At 46.8% G+C, this 21,642-nt stretch overlaps 1 protein-coding gene and 1 long non-coding RNA gene across 15 annotated transcripts in view; one reads left to right on the forward strand and one right to left on the reverse strand.

Annotated features, from left to right (window-relative positions):
• The window catches only part of LOC112060523 (uncharacterized), a 48,125-nt gene extending 27,180 nt beyond the window's left edge, over positions 1–20,945 (reverse strand). The window contains exon 1 of the long non-coding RNA XR_002889825.3: positions 20,206–20,945. This is a non-coding gene — a long non-coding RNA (uncharacterized LOC112060523). The remainder of the gene's footprint in view (positions 1–20,205) is intronic.
• Positions 1–21,642, forward strand: part of DAAM2 (dishevelled associated activator of morphogenesis 2) — a 243,033-nt gene that overhangs the window by 102,419 nt on the left and 118,972 nt on the right. The window lies entirely within an intron of this gene.

Below are 21,642 nucleotides of genomic sequence, written 5' to 3' on the forward strand. Positions count from 1 at the left end.
ACCCTAAATCTGGCTATCATGGCATCAGTACTTTGATCCCTGATCATTGCTCCAGAGATCAATTTCCTATGGCTGCCTTTGGGATAAAGAGAGTTTATCTGTTAGAGAGTACACCAGGAGATTTGGGGTTTTGGCCCATGTATGGAATGGAGATAGTACTTGTTTCTCATCTGTCACCAGCAGGAAATCACTGACAAGTAACCATGGTGATTTTGTTGCATCTGTCAGCTGCCTTTGATACCTTTGGTCACGAGGTGGTGGTGACACAGTTGTAGGTTTTAGCAGGAATGGAAGGAGTTTTTCCAGTTGAAAACAAGGGGCAGTATTGAGCAATTTCTCAGTTGCTCCAAGGTTCCTCTAATGTAGTGTGCTGGAGGATTCCATTCTTCATGGCCATTCCTTTCCCCTCTCCCCTCCTGTTCAGCATGTATGTGAGGCCACTGGGGGGAGATGGAGACAATATGTATTATGGTGTCTACAGTAGGAAGAGGACACCCAGCAGGACCCATGCGATGCAGTTGACCAGCTTATCCGGTGTCTGAGCAAGACTGGGGTTTAGATAAGGGTGAGATGTGTGTGACTACAGATAACACTTAGGTTATGCTGGTGGGGTGGGGGAAGTCAGTAGTATTGGCAAAGAAGATACTGGCTCCCTCAATTGGAGTTACATGCCTGATTGTCAAATAGTTGGCAAAAAGGATCTCCAGCTGCTTCAGGATGACCAAACAGCTGCAGTGGCCAAGATGTTTTTGCATCATATATGGTTAGTCAGAAGGTTGCAACCTTTTCCTTTGGATGTGGATATCGTCACACTGACCCAGGCCTTTCTCAGCTTGAGACTGGGTTACTATAATTTGCTTTATATGAGGTTACCCTTTAGTCTATTGGAAACTGCAGATGACATGGAATATGGCAGCCTGCTTGCTGATTGGTGTTTCTTATGGGAGCACATTTACACTAATGCCCTGTGATCTACATCAGCTGCAGCTTATTTCTGGGTGCAATTTATTGTGTTAATTTTTCACCTACAAATCTTTAAATGGCTGGTCCTGGCTAGCTCAGCCTGTCTTTCTATCAATGTCATATTATTATGGCTGAAGTCAACCAAAGCACTGGAGCTATTTTCCCCATGGGAGGTCCCTGAAGTGTTTGCTATCCACCTTGGTTTGCCAGAACCTGAATCTGCTGACCTTCAAGTCCCACTGCAGGGTCTGATGCTCTGCCAGGTTTTTCCTGGTGGGGAGGAAACGTTTCTGGGAGGAGACTGTGTGTATATACGATATAGATATGATGGGCGATCACTTGTTACCAAGTATGAGCATCTTCCGTGGGAGTTATGGGTCCTCAGGTGGCTAATAAGGCCAATCCTTGAACCAAAAGTTCGGTTACAATGAGGGCAGATGTTTTCAGGCTCAGCAGGAGGCTGTTGACCATGACTGGAGACCAGTCTCTCTTTCCTCCTGCATCTCTTGTCCTCTTCAGCTTGTCAGCAAGCAAGTTCAAAATGCAGGGGACCATCATGTAGGATTTCACTCCATTTTAAGCGATCCAGGGCAAGTGTCTCCCAAGTGTCAATGTTACACTTTTTTAGGTTGTCCTTCAGCAAGTCCTTATAACGCTTCTGCTGTCCACCCACGTTACAGTACCCTTCTTTCAGCTGAGCGAACAGGACCTATTTTGGGAGGCAATGGCTGGCATCTGGACAATGTGACTAGTCCAGCAGAATTGCCTTGATACTGGTGGTCTTTGCCTCTTCCAGAACACTAATATTAGGGCGCCTGTCTTCCCATTTGATCTTCAGAATCTTATGAAGGAAGCATTGATGGTGCCTCTCAAAGACTTTCAAGTCATGTCTATAGGTTGTATGGGTCCAAAACTTGGACAAAAGTGTTGGGAAAATAACAGCTTGATAAACAAGAAGCTTGGTGTCTGTTCGAATGTTGTGATCTTCAAAAAACCCTGTTCCGTAAATGGAAAAAAGCTACATTGGCACAGTTCAGGCGATGTTGAATTTCTGCATCAATATCTGCCTTGGATGAAAGATGACATCCAAGGTAGAGGAAATGGTCGACATTCTCCAGTGCCACTCCATTGATTTTGATAGATAGGGCATGTAATACCTCATTTGGAGAGGGCTGATAGAGCACTTTAGTCTTCTTGATATTAAGAGTGAAACAAAGACATATGTAAGCATCGGCAAACACATTCAAGATACTTTGAAGATCTTTCTTAGAGAGGACAAAGATTGTGTTATCAGCATACTGAAGTTCCACAATAGATGTTGTGGAAATCTTACTTTTGGCTTTCAGCCTGCTAAGCCTGACCAGCTTTCCATCCATTCTGTAAATGATTTTAACGCCATCTGTAAACTTCCCAGCAATTAGATAAAAAATGACAGCAATAAAAATTGCAAACGTGGTTGGAGCAATGACACAGCCCTGTTTGACTCCTGTTTGCACTTTGAAAGGTTCACTCTGGGAGCTACTGCTGCTCAGAACAGTCGCTTTCATGTTATCATGAAGCAATTTTAGGACATTGATGTATTTATCAGGACATCCAATCTTAGAAAGTACAGTCCAGAGGGCACGGTGATTCACTGAATCAAAGGCTTTAGTTAGATCAATAAAAGCCTTGTACAGTGGTCGGTTTTGCTCCTGACACTTTTCTTGCAGCTGCCATGCTGTGAAGATCATATCTGCAGTTCCACAACATGGTCGGAAACCACTCTGAGTCCGGTAAAATTTCTTCTGACAAATGCAGAAGGCGGGTTGCAAGGATCCGCGCCAGAACTTTGCCTGCAATGGCTAGGAGGGAGATACCATGATGATTTCCACAGTCCACTTTGTCACCCTTTAAAGAAAGGGGATAATCATGGCATTCCTCATTTCGCTGGATATATCCTCCTATCCAGATTTTAAGGATAAACAGGTATAGAGGTTGAATTAGCTCTGGGCCCCCGTCTTTAAGGATTTCAGCGGGGATCCCATCTAGACCTGCTGCTTTCAGGGCCGGCTCCAGGCACCAGCCTGGCAAACAGGTGCTTGGGGCGGCCGCTCTGGAGAGGGGCGGCACATCCAGCTATCCGGTGGCAATTCGGCGGACAGTCCCTCACTCCCGCTCGGAGCCGAATTGCCGCCGCAGATCACAATCACGGCTTTTTGCTTCTTGGGGCGACCAAAACCCTGGAGCCGGCCCTGGCTGTTTTGTTGTTGTTCATCTGCTTGGTGGCACTGTGTACCTCATACAAATTGGGAGGGTCTCTGAGCTCATCCCTAAATGGTCATTGAGGAATTTGCTCAAGGACTTCATCTGCAACTATAGAATTACGGTTAAAGAGATCTTAAATATTCTTTCCAGCGAGAATTGATGGCTTCGTTGTCCTTCAGAAGTGTGGTTCACCACCGCAGCGCCTCCTGCTGGTTGCACCAGGAATTAGCTCTGTTCAGCTGTGGAGCACCCTCTGCAGGTGGTGTCTCACCCGTTGTCTGCTCTGCTGTGCTGTCTGGGACCTGCGTTGCTCCCTGGCTTGCGGAGTCCTCTTCTGGACACAGCCCTCCGGCTGTGCCCTACTCGGTTCTGTCCCCTTCTGGGGGGGTGTCAGCAGTCCTCAGTCTGCACCTGCTCTCGTGGCCAACTGCAGCCCCAAAGTCTAGCCCTTTGTCTCAGGGGCAAGCCACAGTCTGTATCGGGCCATGCTCCTCCACGGCCAGGTGCAGTGTAAGGGGGGAGGGACCCAGGCCCACCCACTACTCTGGGTCCCGGCCCAGAGACCCTTTGGCAGCAGCCATGTCCTGCCCTCCTTCTCTCCCCTCTACTGCTCGCACTCGCTGGGCCACTTCCCTCTGGCCCTTGCACCTTCTCAGCCCTTTCTTTCAGGAGCCTCAGCCTAGCAGGTATCAGGCTGGAGCTTTCCCTCTGCTCCCCTGAGCCTGCCCAGCGCTGCTCAATCTAAGGTGCTATCCCTGGGAGCCAGTCCTCCTCCCTGGCTGGTGAGGGAGAGACTCCTGTCTCTTCTGCTTTGCAGCCTTTATATAGGGCTCAGCCTGGCCCTGATTGGCTGCCTTTCTGCCCTTCTCTGATTGGCTGGGTTCTGCGCAGCTGCTCCAAGGGCCGCTATTAACCCCTCCTCTGCCAAAGTGGGGCAACTGCCCCACTACTGTGGTGTGTGTGTGTGTGTGTGTGTGTGTGTGTATATATGTATATATGTATATGTGTGTGTATATATATATATATATATATATATATATATATAGTACCATTTGTACATATGCCCAGAGCCTGAAATGGGCATGTATTTCTTTTTTAAAAATAAATCATTGAAATCAAAATAAATGAAATCCATTTCTGTGCATTTCTTGATATTATTAGAACTGTAATTTTCTGAGGACTTAGTTGTGGGAGAAAAGTGCTCTCTTTCAGAAGGATAAGGAAGTGTTGCTTAATTTTGGAAGGTGCTCAGATACTACGGTGAGGGAGGTTGTATGAGTTCCTAGGTAGGTAGAGAGACAATAGCAAAGGATTTCTGAATGTGGTTGCCTGTGATAGAAACTAGGCTGGTAGACTGCAGGATTTGCCCGGGAGACCTGGTTCACCCACAGTTCCAGGCTAATGCATGTTCTCTGAAACACTAAAATAGAACAGACCACGTTTGTATTGACGGCTGAGATGAGATTTTAATTGGATTAGAAAGGTTCAGTCTGTAAATGTGCCAGTGTAAATCAGCGACCTGGAAGTGCTTGGGAAGGCTCTGTGTTGTATACCGGCCACCCCACTGTTTATCCTTTATGGTCTTTGAGACAGAAAACAGATATGACCGTGGAGCCTTTTGACCCAAATCCCTGAGCGAAATGGTGGCACTGACACAGTCTGAGATCTCCAGTGAGACAAACATTGCGTTGCGCTCCCTGGAGCATGCCCAGAGGGTATGGCTTGGCCTGTGCCATCTGTTCTGTAAAAGGGTATAATGAAAAATATTCCTGCATTTGATTGCATTTCTCTCTCATTTTAAAAGCCCAAGCCTGTTCGCCCCTTGTGCAGCTAAAATCTGGGGCATTGTCCCACATTTTAGATGAGAACATGGAAAAACCAACCTAGTTCACAGGATATTTTTCAGCATGGCTATTTTCCAGCCCAGTAAATATTCAGTATTCTGGACATTCCACCTGACCCTGAGGGAAATATCTTCTGTGAAGGATCCCCTCAGGTGCCCATGTAATGCGATATTGTAAGTCAGATGAGTGTCTGTGTGTCTGCTGTTCTCATGATTTTAACTTCATCTCCAAACAGCTAGCTTTTTGGAAGCCCAGTCTTTCAAATTGGGAGACAGAGTTTGGCATGTGTTGGGATACTTATTCTAGCAGTTGGATGGTATGTTTGGGCACCCATCTCCTCAGTCAGGTTCTCAGCGAAAGCAAGCAGGCTTTTCAATCCCCTCATGGGGGGCAAATTAAAGCCCTGGCTGATCTCAGTGGGCGCTGCCTCTGCATATGGCATGTATGGTTTCCTAGTGGGAATGTTAACTCACCAAGCCGTCTGCCCACAGAGATAGGCGCAAGTTGTGAAGCAAATGCTGCTGTTGTTGTAACATGTCCACGTCCAGTGCACCAGTCTGTGACACAAAGCAAACACCCACTTTGGTCCTTGTGCTTCTGGGGCCTCCGTAGTCTAGCTAAGCTTTGCATCTCAAGGGCCAGCCCTAATTCTTTCTGTAGCCCTACTGTATGAGGGAAAGGAACATCTGGGGCCAGATTCTCTCCTCCACCTCTCCTGGTGGTAGAACAAGAGTAGGGGAGGCCCTGCATACTGGCGCACCTGTGGGGTGGTTTTGTGCCCCGTAAATGATAAAGCTGGCCCTAGCCTACAGTTCTAGAGTGCTTTTGCTCGTTCTCCTCCACCTTCTCTTGTGCTCGCTCTCTCTCTCTCTTCCCCCCCCCCTCTCCCGTCCCTCCTCCCCCCGCCAGCTGGCATTGTGCATGCTGCCTTGTAATGAAGTGCTGCTGCAGTTTGTGGTCTCCCCTGTGTGTGCCTGCTGGCAAATGTGGCCCTGCTACAAGCATATATTTTCCTTTGCACAGGTTTATTGACTGAAGAAGAACTACAGAAAATCTGGAAGATTTGTTTTAAAATCTACTGCAAATCAAGGGGAAATCACTTAACCTCCCTCCTATCCCCAATTTCTTGTTGAACTTCATAGGTATTGCAAGGCTATAATACATCCACTCCAAGATGTGTTCAAATTCACTCTGTTCAAGGACAAGTAAGAAACCACTAGCAACAAAAACCTAGGGAGGTGATTTGCTTTTGAAGTCTCATGATGCTGGAGGTTTCACCACCCAAATCTGTCAGTTACACAGGCAACCTGATCTCAAGCGTGAACTCAAACTGCACCAGGAAGGGTAACTAATGCAGCAGACCCAGAGAAATCAGAAAAATGAAAGGAATGTCAGCTGTTTTCTAAGAAAGAAATACAAAAGGTGTTGTTGTTTTTTAAAGTACATTGTCAAGATTCTCTCTCTCTCTCTTTCACTCACTCACTCATCTGTTTAGACTGGAAGCTTCTTGGAGTTGGACTGAGTCATCTTCTGTGACCTTTCACAGATCTGAGCATGTGGTGTTTAACAAATCAGTGATATTATTGGCCTTACCTGGGTTACCAACACCACATTTGATTATTAGATCTGAAAGAATTTAAAACATTCAAATATATTTTCCTTCTTTGTGGTGTTGGTTTTGCAGTACGACTTGCACATAGCTCAGCTTGGACACTGAATTTAGACTGAATTCACATTCACTTTCGGTTTCTCTTGCACGCGATACTGTTGTGTGATGAGTTTCCAGTAGGAACAGGAATGGTTAAATCCATCTTCTCTCTCTGGCTCCACAAAAAACTACTTTACTTTTTAATTTAATTAATTTCATGAAACATTTCTATCCATGTTACTTTTTTTTTTAAATCCATAACTCAACTTTGGGCCTAAACTCCCTGAGTGTGTCCTATTTAATTAAGTTGGTAATGTGCCTAGGAACAATAGAAACAGCTTTGACCTTCCAGACATTTTCTACGACAAAGAATTTCCATTCACTCTGTCTGAAGAATTTAGGATTTTCCATCATTTTCCTCTTACCTTCCACCCCACGTCATCCTTTTGAATAAAGGACTCCCTCCTAACTCCTTTCAGACCCTATTGCTCCATAATCAGCTGGAGAGGTAGGACATTGCTTAGGGTAGTTTGTGCTGTCCCCTAGGGGACTGAGCACTTTGGCCCGGTCTGACTCCTGGCCCTCATTGGCCTAGGTGATCAACAAGATAGGTATATCTATCTCCTAGAACTGGAAGGGACCCTGAAAGGTCATCGAGTCAGCCCCCTGCCTTCACTAGCAGGACCAAGTACTGATTTTTTGCCCCAGATCCCTAAGTGGTCCTCTCAAGGATTGAACTCACAACCCTGGGTTTAGCAGGCTAACGCTCAAACCACTGAGCTATCCCTCCCCTCATTGAGCCCGTGTCTCCATTACTGCTCCAGCAGGGTTCCTTGCCTGCCTGAGCAACAAGAGACTGGTATCCAAAGTCTCTCTTGCTCTGCAGCATTCCTAGCTCCAGAAAGACCAGGTAGAGAGGGGGCCCAAGTACTGAACCTTTCTCCTTAGGACCCAACATCTGCTGCACTCTTGGCCCCTGCTGACCCTGGGAATAAGATTAACTGTGACTGGCAAGCAAGCCCGTTTCACCTACACAGTGATGTGCAGCACTACCTGGTAGCCTAGGGACTGACTTGCCCCTTCCATCTATTACCCAAAATCCAGCTCCTTTTTCCTTCTCCTGTTACTTCACATCATATCACCCTTTGTGCTGGTTTCCATGGCACCTCAAACAACTCCTGGTTTCTGAGTTAGGAGAGAGCTCTACTGTGTTGTGTTGTCCCTCACAGAGGGACCTAGAAGCTCTTTCTCTCCTACACAGGTGTAAAAAGTCTCTCAGGGGCTGGACTCTGCCTGAGTACTTCCAGTCTGCCTGAAACCTGCCTCTCTGCCTATGATCGCTGCTTTTTTTCATCCAGCCTAGAAGTGAGTGGAATGACTATTTCTCTCCGCTCCCACCCACCCTCTTCATCGCAGGGTCACTGAGACGCACCTGTTAAGAGCCTCTATCCTAGGGTATCAAACAGCCTGAATTAACATTTTCCTGGTCCATTTCCACCTGCAGTGGCCTCTTGACTCACTCTAACAGTTCTCATCTGGGTTGGATAAACTGGATTCTAAACATGGAATGTCCTAGGATGTCACTGAAGCATAAGTCCCTGTTAGTCAGTTTGTCCCAGGGTGACTGCCATAGCAGGTGGCCCTATCTCCTGCAAGTGGTGGTACTGCTGTTTCCCAAGCCATCCTCCCAACTGTAGGCGCACAGTGTGTGTAGTGTTTACTGGATCCCTGGTGGAGATTGCCAGCCCTCTCAGCCCTTCAGGTTGATGCTGTGTTTGTGCAAGCCACACAAGTAGGTACTTTGATGGGACTATGCATGGTGAAGTTGAGGGAATCTAGTCCTTCAGAATGAAGAAGTATGTGCAAGGATGAGCCTTAGGTTATTTGGGGTAGTGAGCCTCTCCTTACCTTTATTTGGTTAGACAAGATAGGAGGGGGCTCAAATGGGTGCCTAGCGAGAAACTACGCTTTGAAATCCTCCTTTGAAATCCTCTATCTGTTTCTACTCCATTACAAGAATGAACAATGGGAAGGGGAGGGGAGTAGATAACCTCCATGCCCCATATCCAGTCTTTTAGGTTTTCATTTCTAGGTTACCTATTTAGATGCAGCCCAGGGTTGGCAGTGACTAAATATTGTAACATTTGGATGGCTGTGTCATGAAGGATGTGAAATGAGTTGGCTGGTCTCAGTTCCCAGTAGGCACATCACAGAAACCACCATCACAATTGGCACTCTTGTTGGCAGTCTTGTCAGAGAGACAAAGCAATGAATGGGCCATAACGCCTGCATTCCCACCAATGTTCATCCTCCAGGACAGACACATGACAGGAGATTAGTATGGGAAGCATGTACTACTGTTGTCCCTACTGTACCTGTTCTGTGTAGGACCTATATCTCCAGGGCGGCTAATTCAGCATCATTTACCTTATGGGCAAACATTTGTGCCAATTCTAATATTCACTGGACTGGTTCACCTGTCCCTAACTGCCACCTTTTGTGTTTGTTATACAGGTTCTTAACTCTGATAACTGTGTATTACATTGGCTACCATCATGTAGTCTCTCTGAGTACAGTGTTTTATATCTAGCCTTCACCTGCTTAGTTTGTGTTCTTTCCACATTTGCTATTTCGTCTCACAAGAGAAAAATATGACTGATTTACAGTACAGCATATCTGTCAACATTGCATTCTGTCACAATGCAGCACTGTGTCCTACTGCCAAAAGTGATTTTTCTCTCCTTAAAGGAAATTCAGGTTTGTTTTAAAAAAAAAAAGTCCTATAGGATGAATGACAAATCCAGCAATATCAGAACCTGGGGCTGTCCGGGGAACTCAGTCAGCAGGTAACCCTAAGCTGTAGTGAATACAGGAAAGTTACTGAGCCGAGGTTATAAAAAGGATTGGAGAGTAAGGGAAAAGCTGATAATCTTTCCTTCAGGGTATGTCTATGCTTAAAATGCTGTAGTGCTTCAGTATAGACACTACATATCCCCGTGGGAGGGGTTCTCCCATTGGCACAGGTAATCCACCTCCCCGAGAGGTGGTAGCGAGGTCGACAGAAGAATTTCTGCCATCAACCTAGTGCTGTTTACCTGGGGACTTAGATCAGGGTAACAACACCGGGGTGTGCATTTTTCACATCCCTGACTGATGTATTTAAACCAACCTATTTTTCTAGTGTAGACCAGGCCTTAGTGATGCTGTTGCTGTTCCCCCACCCCCAAAGCCATGATGGCTGTTCAGTAGGCTACGTGAAATGAGTTTGCTGTTATCAGTCCAGCTCCCAGTGGACAAGGGTCCATGTTTAAAAGAGCAAAACAAAAGAGCCACCACTGCAAATGGTATTAGGTGACACTCTACCTCTGGAAAAAATGTGAAAAACTGACTGGATCCTGGCGACTGAGGACTCCTATCTGTACAGGTGGTACCCAGGGCAGAGATTAGGTATGCTGGCTGGGGAAGTGTACAAACACACTGGGCAGAATTTTTCCAGTGGAATATTTCCCTTTCAGAAAATGCTGTTTCATTGAAAGTGACACGTTTTGCAGAAATGAGTCAATCTGTGACAAAATTTCTTTTCCGAGGGCGGGAAAGCAACAGTGCTCTGATAAGGTGGAACGTTTACATTTTATCCTACACAGAAAGTCAAAAGCAGAATGCAATGTTTGTATTTTATTGAAACAAAATGTGGTGTTTACCCCCAAAATGAAATCTTTTCAGAATTTCATTTCACCGGAAACTTCAAAATTGTTGGTTTAGTTCTGTTTTGGAAAGGATATTCCAAGATTTTGAAGTGTTTTCTGCAAAACAGAAAATCAGGATCCTACTTGGCTCTGGGGAGGTGTTTGTGGGTAGCTTCAGGTCAGATTCATACATAAAAAAACTAGGCATGTGCTTAAGGCCCAAATTCCAGGGGTGGGGGAGCCCAATTTGGCCTGGCCACCCCTCCTGTAATGACAGAGGGGCATCTGGGACAAACCTGAGTGTTGCTGCAATCCTGTGTGCTACTTATTCAAGTTTGGCCTGGCCAATCCTCTGTCATAACTGAGGAGTGGCTGGGTCAAATTAGAGCAAGTGGCATTGCAACCTGGTGCCCAGGTTCATATTAGAAGGCAGGGGCCCACAAATGTATGTTTGCCTAGAGCCCAGTGATGGGTTAATCCAGCCCTGGGTAGCTTAAACTGATCCCGCTCATACTGCACCACTTTGGTGGCTAAATAGAGGCCTTTCAGTTAGCAGGGCCATTGATCAGTAGAAAATTCACTAAAAATATACTTTTAAAATGCCTCTGTTCTCCCTTCCCCCCAGACATGTGGCCTTTTCACTGCTTGAGCCCACTCCTGATACACATTTATATACTGAATCGCTGTTCCTAATTAACCAGGAAAGTGCTTTTGTGCCAAATGCAATCAAGATCTGAAGAGGCCCCTGTTTCATTCACATATGATGAGCTCTGGTTCCAGCAGAGCAGGAGACTTGCTGGCTTTGGACCAACAGAGACTTTGCCCATTCCTAATTACTGCCTCCTTTCCCTGAGGCTGTTAAACAGGAACATTTCAGTGGAGGCTGTAAGAAAAAATCCCAATAAATAGATTAACTGGTATTTCTCAGATATTAGGTGGGGCCAGGAAGAGGACACGGGTCTTAGAATCATTATCTGAGGTGATCCTCTGAAGGCCAAGGTGATCAACAGGGCCCTGCAGTAGTGGAGTACCTTTCTAGCTGAGGGGAGCCAGACCACAAAGCCTTCTTTCTCTCCGTCAGGTTAGACTGTAGCTGCCTGAGTATAACTTTCTACACTGCTGTCTGATGTGTTTTGTTTCCATTGAAATCACTGGCCTACGTGATGGGCTTTTGATTCAGATTTTTGAAGCTGTTAAGAGAGCAATACTTTGAAGGCAAAGGCTCTCCTTGCTTGTGCCGTGTGGCTCACTCTCCTCAGACACTTCCTCTTTCCTGTCTTATGGAGAAGAAAAAGTGAAAAGCTAGACATGGTGAGAGACTGCAATGGGAGTGTCATACAGTGACTGGCCCCTTTCAGAGGGAGTGAGGACCAGTGCACCTGTGACTGATTCCCTGTTGCCCAAATGGGTCTAAGGGAAGGCACCTGGTCCTTATAAAAGAGGAAGCTGTGGCAGAGACTGCAGAAGAGCTGCAGCAAGCAGGGGGCTGCAAGGAGAGTTTGACATACCAGGAGGAGGAGACACCAGGCAGGTAGAGCTGGGAGAGATCAGCTAAAAGCAGGGGATTGGGTTGAATTTTATTGTGGGTCTTTGAGGTTTGTTTGAAATTTCGATATTAATAAGCCCAGATCCTGGGTTGCACAGAGAGAAGCCTGTGTGTGAAATCTGAGGGGAATAAGGGAAACTGAGGCAGGGTGCTGCAAAGCCACACCTGACCATGAGTGGGTGCTTGGGAGGTGGACTGCTCAGTTGCAAGTAGTCCGTTAAAAGCCTTGGCCACTGATGTGCAGTAGTCCTTGGTGAACCTGTCTGCCTCTGGAAATTTCCACTACATGCATCCGACAAAGTGGGCATTCACCCACAAAAGCTCATGCTCCAATACATCTGTTAGTCTATAAGGTGCCACAGGACTCTTTGCTGCTTTTACAGATCCAGACTAACATGGCTACCCCTCTGATACTATCCAACAGACTTACTCTTTTGAGATTCTGGTCTTGCAGGCCCAGACTTTCAAAAGCATGTGCATCTGCTTAACTCATGCACAAAGCCTGATTCTCATGGGCAAGTCCTGATTTGAATGCACGTTTCTATAAGTAAGCACAAATCAGGGTCTGTGCTTGTGTTGCCAGATTTTGGGTGTAGGGGAGCCAGGGGCCACAACATTACCCATGCATTTGTGAAATTCCTGTTCACAATTGTTAGTGCAAGGAGAAACCACATGAACGGATCACCTCACAGAATGTGTTGGTAGAGTGCTACCTTATCACAGAACTTGTAGCCAGATCTCAGCTAGCATAAATCAATATTATTTTACTGAAGTCAACAGAGCTATGCTGACTTCCACCAGCTGAGGATCTGGCCCATGTGATGTTTTGTCTGTTCCATGGTGACTGGCTGCTACTGAATGCCCCACGTAGAGGGTATTTGCTATATTGCTTAAAGTTCTGGGTAGCATGCATACACTATGCTCATGAAATGTTTGGATACATTCTAGGTGGGATGCATCTGTTGTGCCTAGAGAACATCCCAGATACGACCCACTCACCGTGGCAGACACGTTTGAGGTGTAGGATGCCCCTGCTGTGCTGAGGGAAAGCGCTTCATCCATCCTAGCCATCCATTGTTTTTAATGGAATATTACTGAATTTCAGCAGCACGGGAGCAGGTGTGTAGACCAGCAAAAAGAGGGTAGAGAACAGAGCAACTGGTAGAAATGCAAGCTTTGCTATGCGTTCCCATCGGTGTGACTCTCTCAGAACAGAGAGTGATGTACAAAGAAGCTGATTTGACATTTTTCCACTATTGAATGCTTGTAGGTTGTGTAGAAGATAGGATCTCTCCGCTATTGTTAGCGTTGGTACATTTGCTAAGAAATCATCCTTCCACAATGTCTTTAATACATTATCAATTGAGTCGAAAATGCTTGCATGATCTGACATAGCTGAAAGTGCACTTATGGTAAGGGCTAAATTAGAGTGAGAAGTTCATATAAAGCTACACTGTGTCCTATTTCTTACTGCAGTGATGTTGACACAGTAAGAATTGCGCATCCCATTAGGACTCTAATTTGTGGCAAAGAAATGTGGTTAAAATAAGACATTGAGAATGCAGGATGGACATACTGGCTGGCACTGTCAGCCTATCGTGCTTTCTTTCCCTGTTGCCTGGGTCTTTCAGCACCAGTTTGAGTACAAAGCAAACAATCTCCCTGTTTTTTGTTTTTGTTTTTTCTGAAGTTTCGCTATATATGAACTTCTATTACCATGCGGTTCCACTCCTTATAGTCTTGCTGACTTGGGGTACCCATCTCAGCCCACCCCAATGGGAACAGAGCACCACTGGCAATACAGCAGTACACCTCTACCTCCATATAACACTGTCCTCTGGACCCCAAAAATCTTACCGCGTTATAGGTGAAACCGTGTTATATTGAACTTGCTTTGATCCACCGGTGTGCGCAGCCCCCCACCCCCGGAGCGCTGCTTTACCGCGTTATATCCGAATTCGTGTTATGTCAGGTCACGTTATATTGAGGTAGCGGTGTATATTCTTTTGTCTGCTCTCTGATCTAGCTACCCTGTGTATGGATATAGCAGTTTATGCTGTCCCTAAGTCTTTTTCTAGTGTTTTATAGAGTTCAAAATCATGCGAGGCACCTCACAAATAAATAAGACCTGATCTCCACCTTCAGGCGTTTATAGTCCAATTTCAGATGTGATGCAATGAAAGAAGGTGACAAAAATAGGAAGAGGTTGGGGAGAAAGGACAGGATAGCAGGAGGGTAATGGTCTTGGGGACCAGCTCAGGAAGGGGCATTCCATGTGCAGGGGCATGCATGGAGGTGTTTGGGGTGGGAGGAGAAATGTATAAGCAGGATATTGAGTCTGGCTGCTTTGGTGGATTGAAGTAGGTGTGGAGTGATGTAGATAATTAGGGAGGGGCAGAGTTTTGTAGGACTTTGGCTTTTTCTTGTGCTCACCTTCAATGTGGTGCTGAAGGGATAGCAGGTGGATGGATCCAAAGGGGTGGCGGTGGTGTGGTCTGAATGATAGGCCAGTAAGATGATCCTTGCAACCGTGGTTTTCGTGAACTGGAGCAGGGCAATGTGGGTTGCAGTGACATGGGGAATGCTGAACACGTGGATGAGTGTGTTTAGTTGTAGGGGTAGAAGGGAAAGGTCTGATCTTAATACTGTAGAGGAAGAAGGAGCAGGATTTGACTGTGGCCAGGAGGCAAGGGGGAGAGAGACGGAGACCATCAACTACTGTGGAGATAGGAACCATGTAGAACTTGGATCTAAGAACTCAGATTAGGAAGAGTCAAAGATGTCAGAGAGGGAGAAAGAAGCTAAAATGTGGGATTGGATAATGGCATGAAGACCGTTCAGGCAGATTTGTGGGTCCTCAGCATACAGATGGTGGTCAAAGCTGTGGAAGTAGATGAGATGTTGTAAATGGAGAAGAGGAATGAATGGAACTTAGTGGGATCCCCGTGGGGGAGTGGGACAATGCAGGAGGAGGACCCACCAAACAAGAAGTTAAAGTAGAGAGCAGAGAGGTAGGAGAGAATTTATTGAATCTGATTTGTTGAATCCACTCCCAACTAATTAATCTACTACTCTTGCACTCTTTCTTTTCATCTCTCTCGGTCTGCCCATCTTGCTTAACAATGGAGATCAGAAAAGCTTATGGCCTGAGTGATATGCAATACAGTATTTGTGTGTACATGGCAGGTGCTGTAATTCTCGATTACCTCAATATCTTTGTGTACTACCACATCTGGGGGAGAAGGGGCAGTGTGCCATCTTTTTTGGGTAAGTGCCTGGTTGGTGCCTTCCTCTGTGATGGGTGGGGAAAAAGCTTTTGGTGTCATCAGATGCAGCAAATCAGCAGCCATTCTGCTGCATTCCTCTGGAATCCAACTGGAAAATCCGCCTGCGTTCTTGGTGCAGAAAGAGGAGAGAGACCATTGAGGGGGATTTCTGTGTTGCTCATTGCTCCAGGCCTCCTCAGCAGCTGCTCTGCCTTAGGGGTGCTATGTCCAGGGGAAGGAAAGAGACTGATGCTTTCCACCTGGGGCTGGAGCACCGCTCCTGTGGAAGCCTATTTGCATTTTTTACTGACAGGTCTTTAAAACTTGTGCAGGGCTGGCTTAGGAGGTAGCAACCAGGGCAATTGCTCAGGGTCCCACATGGCAGGGCTCGGGCTTTGGCTTCAGAAACATTGCAGATATCCAATATGTGAGCCGGTGAGGGCCCACTCCTTAGTTTCTGCCCTGATCCTCAGCAAGTCTAACTCTGGCCCTGAACTTGTGGGGAAGGGAACACCCATCAAGAGCAATGCTCTCCTCGGAGCTATGTGGTCTGAGCACAGACCCGAGAGCCAGGGACTCCTGAGTTCTCTTCCCAGCTCTGGCTCTGACTCCCTTTGGGGCCTTGTGCAAGTCACTTCACTTATGTGTCTTGGTATCCCCATCTATAAAATGAGGATAATGTTACACCAATTTCTGCGTAAAGTGTGGTGTACTACTGACTGAGCCAAGGCACAAGCAGCTTATAGGCACAATGAAACACACCATCCTGATCAACTACTGTATTCTGGATCTCAGCAGCAAATCCCCATCACTGTCTCCTATTCATAGATTTTGCTTTGCTCTCATTAGTAACAATTGTGATGAATGTAAACTCTTGTGCAGTCTGTAAACACTATGAGGCAGGGACCGTCTGTTTTTTGTGTGTACAGAGCCTTACGCAATGGAGCGCTAATCCCCATTCTGAGCCTCTAAGTGCAAATGTAATAAGAGCAACTCACATTTCTATAAAAAGCAACAGAGGGTCCTGTGGCACCTTTGAGACTAACAGAAGTACTGGGAGCATAAGCTTTTGTGGGTAAGAACCTCACTTCTTCAGATGCAAGTGAAGATTTCTATAGCACCTTTTCATCCTTAGGACTTCCAAAACTCTTTGCTGACTATGTACAGAATCACTTACCCAGAACTACAGGGCAGCCAGCTCTGAGACTGTGTGTTTACCAATATGCAACAAAGTTATGTAACCATTTATTAAGTGGGGCGCTTCAGCTGAAACTGAAGGGGAATTTTATGTAGGCAGAATGTAAATACCCAACTTGGAATTTGGCCAGGGATACCCCTGAGTCATGGAAAAGACTAGGGGATTTGTAATGGCCAAGAGAGGTCAGGGCCTTAGTGTTACATCTCAACATTGACAGCAACAGCTGGATGAATCTGTCAGTATGAAACTGTTGGCTGCCTCATCTACACTGCGATGAGTTTTGTATTACAAATGTTCAAAACAATAACAAAGAAAAGTAATTACATTGAAGAAATGCACAGGATCCACAAGGCCAAATGCCCAACCCGCTCTTGTTCCTTTTCCCAGGTTTTATGAGGTTTCCTGTTAATCTTTAAAAGGTTTAATGAAAAAAAAATCTTTGGCTTGTGTTCTATTAGCTCAAATGATGTCAGTACAGTAGGTGTCGTACTAGTTATCAGGGTTTTTGATCAGTGAGATACACAAGGGTGTGAGTGGCTAACTGCGCACAACCATCACACCTTCACCATAGTGTTTACATAGGTGATTTAAAATGCACTTTTTGTCTTCAGTCAACATGCATCAGGCAATGAATGTATTTACCCAGTGGAATAGTTCCCCAAGGAAGGTGGAGAAAGTGTCATTGTGTGGACCAATTAAAACTACTTTGCACTAATTACTAGGAAATATACCAGTTCTTCACTAATTCAGGGAAGCGATTGTAACACATTAAATGTGACTTAACAGGTCTCTATCCTTCAAAGTCTGTGTGGAAAATTCTGTTCTCTGTTGCACCGATAAAAATCTAAAGTAAATTCACTGAACTAATTGAGTTAGAGAAGGATTATGTTCCCATTAGTGCTGGTGTCAATCCAGAGTAACTATACTAAATTGAGAGGAATTAGGGCCAGATTCTGATCTGTTACACTGTTGCAATTCTGGTGTCGCTGACTAGAATTGGTGCCAATTTCTGATTTCACTTATGCCTGTGTAAATGTGGAATAACTCCTTTAATTCACTTGACAGATTAGAATTCTTTTGGGTTTCTACCTGTGTGAGAGAGCAAAGTTTAGCCCTATGATCCTGAGTTCCGAGAGAGCATGTTGACTATTTAATTTCACTCTGGAAATCTTATTAGCCCTGTTTCTCCTACCCTCTTACATAATATTGTCCAGGGAACTAAAGGTCAGCCAAGGCTTTGTCTTACGTGTGTGTGCCTCAGCAGAGGCGTATGGTAAGTAGGACGCACACAAGGGGATAGAGCTGAGGGGGAAGGAGAGGGCAGTACCCACGCCCCTGGAAACGCAGCCTGCCTTTCGCATGGGGCTCAGGCAGCAATAATTCTTTTGCTGTGCCCTTCTCAGCCCACGTTCTGTGGGGCGAGCCAGCTGAGCTGTGTTGGAGCAGGAAGCGATCAAAGAGGTGTGTGCCTGTGTGCTTTGGCACAGTGCAAGCTGTGAATTGCTCTAGCACAGGAATCGCCTCTGAACTCATTCGTATTAAACAGAAGAGCAGAGACCTTAGGGGCTGGGGGTAGGGTGGGGAAGCCGGAAAGGTAGCCGTTGAGACGGCTGTTTCCTGATAACCTTTCCCACACCTAGCTTCCCAGGCAGAGTCTCATCTGAAGGGCTCTGGCCTGAAAAACAAACCTTGAGCAGGGAGGGGAGAGGGGGAAGGGAAATGAGGGGAGGAGGAGGAAGGGTGGGGAAGGGTCACTTGTGCTGTAACAGCACATCTTGATGAGGAGGTTTAATATTAACGGTAACACCCAGCGGCTCCAATTTGAGAAAGGGCTCTGAAGTGATTGGTATGGTCCAAATATGGAGGTAAACATGGGTCTTGTCCCAAAGTGCTTACAACCCAAGATGGTGAAAAACATACAAAAGATAGGGGAGAGGAAGACAGTCTCTCTCTCTTGTGGTGCAGTTGTATAAATTAATATTGACTGTCCCAGCTGCCCTTCAGCTGCCTGCCCTGGTTACCAGCTTGCTCCTTCTGGAGGGAGGATTGAAGAGCCACAAAGGCAGGTGTCTAAAGTCTCTCTGAGGGAAGGGACCAGTGATGAGCTCCCAAAATCCTAATAACCGGTTCCCTACCAGGTCCTCAGCGGCACTTTTGCGGCAGAGGGGGGCCCTTCACTCGCTCCGGGTTTTCGGTGGCATTTCGGCGGCAGGTCCTTCACCCGGAGCGAGTGAAGACCCCCCCCCGCCGCCGAAGTGCCGCTGAAGACCCGGTAGGGAACCGCGCGGTGAGTACAGGTCCCATGTGCCTGTCTCCTCCCTCCCCCCGCCCATCCGACCCCAACCCACTTCCTGTCCCCAACTGCCCCCCTCAGAACCCGCAACCCATCAACCCCCACCGCTCCTTGTCCCCTGACCACCCGCTCCTGAGACCCCCCTCCAGGACCTCACCCCCTACCCAACTCACCCCGGTCCCTGTCTCCTGACTGCCCCGACCCCATCCATCACCACCCCGACAGACCCCTAGAACTCCCACGCCTCCCCCCGTTCCCTGTCCCCTGACCGCCCCCCTCAGAACCTCCGCCCCCTCAAACCACTCCCTGCCCCTTATCCTCCTAGCCCTGGCCCCCTTACCATGCTGCTCAAAGTGGCAGGAGCTGCCCAGAGCGCTGGTGCCGGCAGCCTGGCACGCTGGGGCTCTGCGAGGGAGGGGGAAGTGGGGAAGGGGCCAGGAGAGCCTCCCCAGCTGGGAGCTCAGGCGGGCTGGACAGGATGGTCCTGCGGGCCGGATGTAGCCCACGGACTGGAGTTTGCCCACCCGCCGGCCCCTTTAGCAACCGGTTCTACACCAGCTTCTAAATTTAACAACCGGTTCTTGCGAACCGGTGCGAACCGGCTCCAGCTCACCACTGAAGGGGACCCCTGCAGCCTGTTGGAATGGACCTTGTTAATTGCATGTGCTGGGATACTGCTTTGAGAAGCAGGATCTGGGTGGGACCCAGCTTTTCTCTAGGAAATAAACAAGAGATTAACCAATGCTTGATGAGGGAGAAAGGAAGCAGCAGCAGAGCGCTGTGCGTGTGGGGCTACTGAGATTTCTCTTTGGCAGCAAACTGCTTTCTCCTTGGCAGGTGAGATCTCTGCTGTAGTCCTGAGCTTTGGGAATGGACAGCCAGTCCAGGTGGCAGGGAAGAAGAAAGACACCCAGGCCCAGATTCTCCTCTCATGTACACAAATTTCACACAAGTGTAACACCGTTGACTTAAATGAAGTTGCTTCTGATTTTCACTGGTTGAAGTGAGAGGATAACCAGCCTCCCTAGCCAGGAGCCTTCCAGAGCAGTATTGGTTGCAAAGACAGGAAAGGAAATGGGAGGTGGGGAGAGGGGGAACCTACAGGCATCTGCATTTCAGAGTTACAGTGAGAGCCACACGCAAGTGTCTTATCTATGTCAACCTACTGACAGTTACAGACTTAAATGTGCCCCTTCACACACCTGGTATGTTGTGTGAACATATACATCTTATGCACACACAACACATGCATGTACATGTAAGACATTGCATTGTACATGTGTGCAGGCATGTACCATATGTAATACATGGATATTATGTGCATAGGGCTGACACAGATGCTCACGGCATACACATATGCACATTGTATGCATGTTAGTATGCACATAAAGGTATGGAAGACCAGATTTGCTTTGTTAATGAGTTCACAAACACACATCCCATTGCTTTCAGTCAATCAAACAGAAAATATTGCTTCTTTCCCAGTCTCCTCCCACAAGTGAGTTATTTCATTGTACCTTAAAGAAGCTGCTGTTGATCACGAGGGTTTAAGATGGGGTGGAGGAGTCATTCACATGGGTTAGTGAAGCACTAAGGCCACACAGTACTTGCACATGTGGGAGATGAAATGTGCCTCCTGCACATGTGGAAAAGCCAGGATCCACACCTGTGTAGGTGACAGTGGTGTTGCTTGCCGAGTATGAACATCCACCAGGTAATACTTGTCGATTGTTTCCCTGCTGTGGAGCTTGCTGAATGGAATTTCTCTTGCATTATGTTGAACTGACAACACCAGCCAGCTCGTGGAGTTGACTTAATCTCTCTCAGTGAAAACTCAGTCGTCAATTTTCAACACATCCTGCCAGACTCTTTATGTTCCAAGCATGGATTTCTCTAGCACATTGCTTCTGATTTGTCAGTGTGACAAACTAGATTGGACAAAGCACTGGAAAATACACTGTGGAGGAACAGTCCTATACTGTCCCCTGGAGATGGACAAAATGATCGAATAAATCTTCCCTATTTCTGACTTCTATGATTTCATAGCTCTCTGTGGCAGGACTGAGATCTGAAGAGGGATTATTTTATTCATCCCCTCCTGGATGGCTCTGAAGTGGCTTTCAGGACTGCTGATTGTGAGCCTTTGATGGGGCTTCTCTCGCTCTTTCTTTCTCCTCAGCAGGGAGAAGTGCAGACAGAATGTGAAAGCCATCAGTGTAACCCATTTGTAGTTTGCCAAAATGGGGCTGGCACAGAGAATGGGGGCTGAAAAAATAAAGGTTCCTGGGATTTTCTCATGCCAAAATGTAGCTGTCAGGCAATATAAATCACATGTTAGCAATGTGGTCTCACTCGGTTCACTTGTTAACACCATAACAGCTATACTGGGTTGGATCCTGTATTGGAAAGGATCACACTATGCTGCTGACAACCCCTCCCTCATCTCTCTGCCGCTTCTCCTCCCTCTCCAATCCCAAAGATACCAGGGCTTTTTATCTGGTTTGGCTTGAGTTGCATTTCAGCATTGCTTACCCTACCACCACCGCCTCCCCAGCTCAAACCCTCTCTTGGCCCCTCAGGGTGCCAGGGCCAAAGGACACTGGATTGGATCCTATGATGTGCTAGAATCTGTGTTTATCTTTTACAAAATAAAATAAACCCAGTGTGTGAGGCAATTTTTTTGGTCAGGACCAAGGCTCTGCCGTCCCATTTGGGAGTGTCAAAGAGGCTTGGAATTTTTATTGGCCCCTCTTCTAATTATGTGATGAGAAATCTACATGTTAACAGCTCTGGTCTGGTGTGTTGTGGAATTGGGATCCCAGTGCAAAGCATTTGGCACATCCACTGCAGGCCCAGCCTCTTCTGAGCCAAGGATGGCAGTAGGAGAGAGGTCAGAAGAGGGGGTTACATTGTGATCTTTGTAACTAAGATAAACTTGGTGCTTGTGAAATGGG

Source organism: Chrysemys picta, chromosome 3 (assembly GCF_011386835.1).
Source record: "Chrysemys picta bellii isolate R12L10 chromosome 3, ASM1138683v2, whole genome shotgun sequence".
NCBI lineage: Eukaryota > Metazoa > Chordata > Testudines > Emydidae > Chrysemys > Chrysemys picta.